This window comes from Aegilops tauschii, chromosome 7 (assembly GCF_002575655.3).
Source record: "Aegilops tauschii subsp. strangulata cultivar AL8/78 chromosome 7, Aet v6.0, whole genome shotgun sequence".
Lineage (NCBI taxonomy): Eukaryota > Viridiplantae > Streptophyta > Magnoliopsida > Poales > Poaceae > Aegilops > Aegilops tauschii.
Genome location: NC_053041.3, coordinates 98,606,140 through 98,612,145, shown reverse-complemented (window position 1 = coordinate 98,612,145; position 6,006 = coordinate 98,606,140).

Genomic DNA, 6,006 nt, shown 5'->3' with positions numbered 1-6,006 from the left:
CTATCTGGGTTGGGGCGGGCCGACGGTCCGATGCGCGGCGGTGTGGCTCCCTGGTAGTCGTGGCGAGGCATCGAGGGGTGCGGGTGGTGGCGGCTTTTGTCGGCCGATGTGCTGCAGTGTGGCAGTAGGGGTTGCCCAGACCCATTTGGGCCCGGTCGGGCCAGTAGGGGCCTGCTAGGCCCCTGCCGTCACGTCCGATCGGCTTCGTGGCAGCGACGAAGGTTGTCCCCTCTCGTCGGCTGAGTTGTGGATGCCCCTGAGCCCCTGGGATCCTCTTCCCTCCTCCAGGTCTCGTGTCAGTGGCCTCAGGAGACGACGAAGTTGGTTCAGTGACCATGGTTGCAAAGGCTGGTGGGCGGCAGGTTTGTTGGTGCACTTCAGATCGTCCGAGGTGGTGGTGGTTGTTTGGGTCGGTGAAATCCCTAGGGCTCGTCCGGCATCGATGTGGTGACGCCTGCAGGCGCCGCCGGACCTTCCTAAAGGGCGTCGGGTATACACCTTCCCCATTGTCCTCTACGTACTGAGGGAAACCCTAGGACTTGTCCGGGCAGCAGTGCTGTAGTCGTCGCATTCCTTCTTGAAGGTGTTGCTCGGTACGCAACGCTTCGGGTGCTAGGAGTGCGGTGGTACTTCGCCGGAGGGTGCATCGGTTACCAGTCATCTTTGTTTCGTTGATCTACCGATGTCGGGATTTGTTTCTCTTTCTTTTTCTCTCGTTTTTATTTTGGGCTTGTTTGTGCTGCAGGCCCCAGTGTGCAGTGAGCTGGTTGTATCGGATGGCTGCTTTATAATATGAAGCGGGGGAAACTCTTTATCGTCAAGCGCCTAAATCCATATTATGTAATAGTTTGCCAGCCAATCGCATATTGTGATGAAGTTTCTGGTTGTAACATCTTGGAACATTTGTATAAAAGGAAAAAAAATCCTTCATGTGTTGTTTTTAATTAATGGATAATAACAATGCACATGCTTTCATGAGAAAAATGATTTTAAGAATTAAAAAAGGCATTCAAGTGTTATTATCATTTGTAATGCAGTGCAGAATAAAGAGTTTAATGTTTGTGTACCACCTTTATTTTGTGCATCGGGTGTATAGGGTCGAATTACATTTTCTTATCAAAGTACATTGCAAACGTATTATTCCAAAAAAAATGTTCTTGCCTATCTTTCTATCTATGTAAAATTTGACATGCAACCAATACAAATTTTCAAAAGCCCGTGGCAACGCACGGGCAGTCTACTAATAGGCATAAGTATTGTGACATAACGTGTAATAACAGTCCATAATACAATAAATATCAATATAAAAGCATGATGCAAAATGGATGTATCACGTAGCCGCGGCGGTAGAAGGGCAGCACGGCCGGCTCAAGGCGGGCGCCTCCGCAGGAGAAGAAAGGCAGCCGGCGGCTCGGACGCGGGGTCGCGCGGGGACGGCTCAACAGCGGAGGCCCGGCTGGCTCGAGGCCGCACGGGCCGCTCCACGGCAACTGGCGGCAGTTTAACGCGAAGACGTACGGAGGCAGGGACGAGCCGGGGGCCGCGGGCGAGCCGGTGTTGGAGTACAGCAGCCAGCGCGCACTGGCGGGTCGACGGCGCGGGCGGACCGGGCAGGTCGAGGCGCAAACGCAGCTGTAGCAGAGGCAGGGAGGCAGAGACCGCATCGGCGTCAGAGTCCGAGTCCCTGCGGCCCGATCCTCCTCCGGGTCGTACAGGCAGCGGCGGAGCCATGGCCGTGAGGAACGGCAGCGCGCCGGTGAGCCCGCAGCGGCGGCTCGAGGCGACGGAGATAGCTCGCAGCAGGCGAGGCGGTTGGTCTTTCTCCTTGGTTTATGACGGTCTATATACTATTCTTCCATATCCAACTTAGGAATATCATATTGCTCACAAAATGAGTAAGTTCTCTCCAATAAAGACTCCAAACCGTCATCTCTGATTTTCTATAACAAAATTCTTGGTTAACTTCACCTCTACCATAGCTTCTGAGATGTCCTTGTCTTTCCTCTATAAATATAGAGATAAAGCATTTGCATGTGCTTAGATAAGAAACATCAAGTGCAAAGGAAACACAAAGTCACAATCATTAACATAATCTAAAAGACCACGAGCTTGATGATTCTTTGCATCACTTGACCCGTCTTTTTCAACGTATTTGAGCACTTCAATAACATCTAGGAACAAGTTATGTATGCTCTGAAGAGTTTTATAGTGAGAACCCCAACGAGTGTCTCCAGCTCTTTGAAGTGACTGCTCTTGATTTAATCCCGTTCCAGTACTAAGTTGTCCACAACAATGGCTTTCTTCACTCTCTCTCTCTCTCTCTCTCTTGCTGACTCTCCCTAATTATATCTTTTCGTTTACAAGAAGCTCCAGACACATTAAGTAGAAGAGATATCATGTCAAAGAAGTCACTAGCATCATCATTCTTTTTAGCTACTGCCACGATGACTAGCTGAAGCTGGTGTGCAAAACAGTGAACATAATATGTCGAGCTATCCTCCCTCATGATCAAAGCTCTCAAGCCATTGAACTCACCTCTCATGTTACTAGCCCCATCGTACCCTTGGCCTCAAACTTGTTTTATGTTCAATCCATACTTACTAAACAAGTGATCAATGCTGGATTTGAGACATGATCCAAGCATATGTCTCGTTCACATGAACAAAACCAATAAGTCTTTCTTGGACTGCTCCGAACTTGTCGACGCACCACACAACTAAAACCATTTGTTCCTTTGCCCGAAACATCAGCAGACGCATCAACCAATAAACAGAAAACTCCACCTCCAATTTCAGTAACAATAGATTTGACTATGATCTACACAACTAAAAAATCAGTTTGAAGAGTACTATAGGTATTGTCGCCATTTGTAAGATATAATAATAATAATAATAATAATAATAATAATAATAATAATAATAATAATAATAATAATAATAATAATAATAATAGCAATCAATGATTACATCTGCCTAGCATTCAATGATGTCCTTCTGAATTTCTGGAGCTGTCAGTTTATTATTTCCAGGAGCATCTCTTAACACAACCCTCTTTCTCTTTTCATTTTGCTCAGCCAAAAGAATTGATAACTCTCGAAAAATTCCATTGTTCTTAGACTCTTTTGATTCATCATGGCCACAGAATGCTAGACCTTGATGTAGCAAGTATCGAGCAGCACTTATGGAATTATTCAATCGAATCATATACTCCTCTTGAGAGACCCTGCTTTGCTTGTCGAGAGCAATAACAATTGACTGGTCATGTTTCAACAAATTATTACATCTTTTGATCGTTGTGTTATGAAAACTATTAGGAGATTTGCCCACATTGTCACGAAGTCTTTCTGGCTTGTTCCAACAATCAAAACCATCCACTACAAATGCATCTTTCCCTCCTTGTCCTTCAGTAGAATCTCTAAACAAGTAGCAATGTATGCAAAAGGCAGCACGTTTCTCCTCACTGAACTCTAGCCAGTGATAGTCTTTAAACCATTTATGATTGAAGCGACGTGAAATATTTCCTCTCCTCTTTTGTGGGTACAGGAAGCCAGGTTGGGGCCTATGTGGACCTCTAATCAAATATCTCCGCCTTACTTCATCTTGTAGCTTTGGTCATATGTATTCTGATACTCTCCTCCTATCGGCTGGATCGTGCGATAGGTTATTGAAGGAAATATGCCCTAGAGGCAATAATAAAGTTGTTATTTATATTTCCTTATATCATGATAAATGTTTATTATTCATGCTAGAATTGTATTAACCGGAAACTTAGTACATGTGTGAATACATAGACAAACAGAGTGTCACTAGTATGCCCCTACTTGACTAGCTCGTTAATCAAAGATGGTTAAGTTTCCTAGCCATGGACAAAGAGTTGTCATTTGATAAACGGGATCACATCATTAGAGAATGATGTGATTGACTTGACCCATCCATTAGCTTAGCACGATGATCGTTTAGTTTTTTGCTATTGCTTTCTTCATAACTTATACATGTTCCTATGACTATGAGATTATGCATCCCCCGAATACCGGAGGAACACTTAGTGTGCTATCAAACGTCACAACGTAACTGGGTGACTATAAAGATGCTCTACAGGTGTCTCCGATGGTGTTTTTTGAGTTGGCATAGATCGAGATTAGGATTTGTCACTCCGAGTATCGGAGTGGTATCTCTGGGCCCTCTCAGTAATGCACATCACTATAAGCCTTGCAAGCATTGTGACTAATGAGTTAGTTGCGGGACGATGCATTACGGAACGAGTAAAGAGACTTGCCGGTAACGAGATTGAACTAGGTATTGAGATACCGACGATCGAATCCTGGGCAAGTAACATACCGATGACAAAGGGAATTATGTATGTTGTTATGCGGTTTGACCAATAAAGATCTTCGTAGAATATGTAGGAACCAATATGAGCATCCAGGTTCCGCTATTGGTTATTGACCGGAGATGAGTCTTGGTCATGTCTACATAGTTCTCGAACCCGTAGGGTCCGCACGCTTAACGTTCGGTGACGATCGGTATTATGAGTTTATGTGTTTTGATGTACCGAAGGTAGTTCGGAGTCCCGGATATGATCACGGATATGACGAGGAGTCTCGAAATGGTCGAGACATAAAGATCGATATATTGGATGACTATGTTTGGACATCGGAATGGTTCCGAGTGAGTTCGGGCATATATCGGAGTACCGGGTGGTTACCGGAACCCCCCGGAGAGTATATCGGCCCTAATGGGCTTTAGTGGAGAGAGAGAGAGGGGCGGCCAGGGCAGGCCGCGTGCCCCCTCCCCCTCTGATCTGAATTGGACTAGGAAGGGGGGCGGCGCCCCCCTTTCCTTCCTCCCTCTCTCCCCCTTCCTTCTCTCCTTGTCCAACTAGGGAAGGGGGGAATCCTACTCCCGGTGGGAGTAGGACTCCTCCAGGGCACGCCATAGAGGGCCTGCCCTCCCCCCTCCTCCACTCCTTTATATACGGGGGAGGGGGCACCCCATGGACACACAAGTTGATCTCTTAGCCGTGTGCGGTGCGCCCTCCACCATAATCCACCTCGGTCATATTGTTGCAGTGCTTAGGCGAAGCCCTGCACCGGTAGCTTCATCACCGTCATCATGCCGTTGTGCTGACCAAACTCTCCCTCAACACTCAGCTGGATCGAGAGTTCGTGGGACGTCACCGAGCCGAACGTGTGTAGATTGCGGAGGTGACGTACTTTCGGTACTAGGATCGGTCGGATCGTGAAGACGTACGACTACATCAACCGCGTTGTCATAAAGCTTCCGCTTACGGTCTACGAGGGTATGTGGACTACACTCTCCCTTCTCGTTGCTATGCATCACCATGATAGATCTTGCGTGTGCGTAGGAATTTTTTTGAAATTACTGCGTTCCCCAACAGTGGCATCCGAGCCAGGTCTATGCGTAGAGGTTATATGCACGAGTAGAACACAAAGAGTTGTGGGCGATAATAGTCATAATGCTTACCAGCATGTCATACTTTGATTCAGCGGTATTGTTGGATGAAGCGGCCTGGACCGACATTACGCGTACGCTTACGCGAGACTGGTTCTACCGACGTGCTTCGCACACAGGTGGCTGGCGGGTGTCAGTTTCTCCAACTTTAGTTGAATCGAGTGTGACTACGCCCGATCCTTGTTGAAGGTTAAAACAACACACTTGACAAAAAATCGTTGTGGTTTTGATGCGTAGGTAAGAACGGTTCTTGCTCAGCCCGTAGCAGCCACGTAAAACTTGCAACAACAAAGTAGAGGACGTCTAACTTGTTTTTGCAGGGCATGTTGTGATGTGATATGGTCAAGACATGATGCTAAATTTTATTGTATGAGATGATCATGTTTTGTAACACAGTTATCAGCAACTGGCAGGAGCCATATGGTTGTCGCTTTATTGTATGAAATGCAATCGCCATGTAATTGCTTTACTTTATCACTAAGCGGTAGCGATAGTCGTAGAAGAAATAGTTGGCGAGACGACAACGATGCTACGA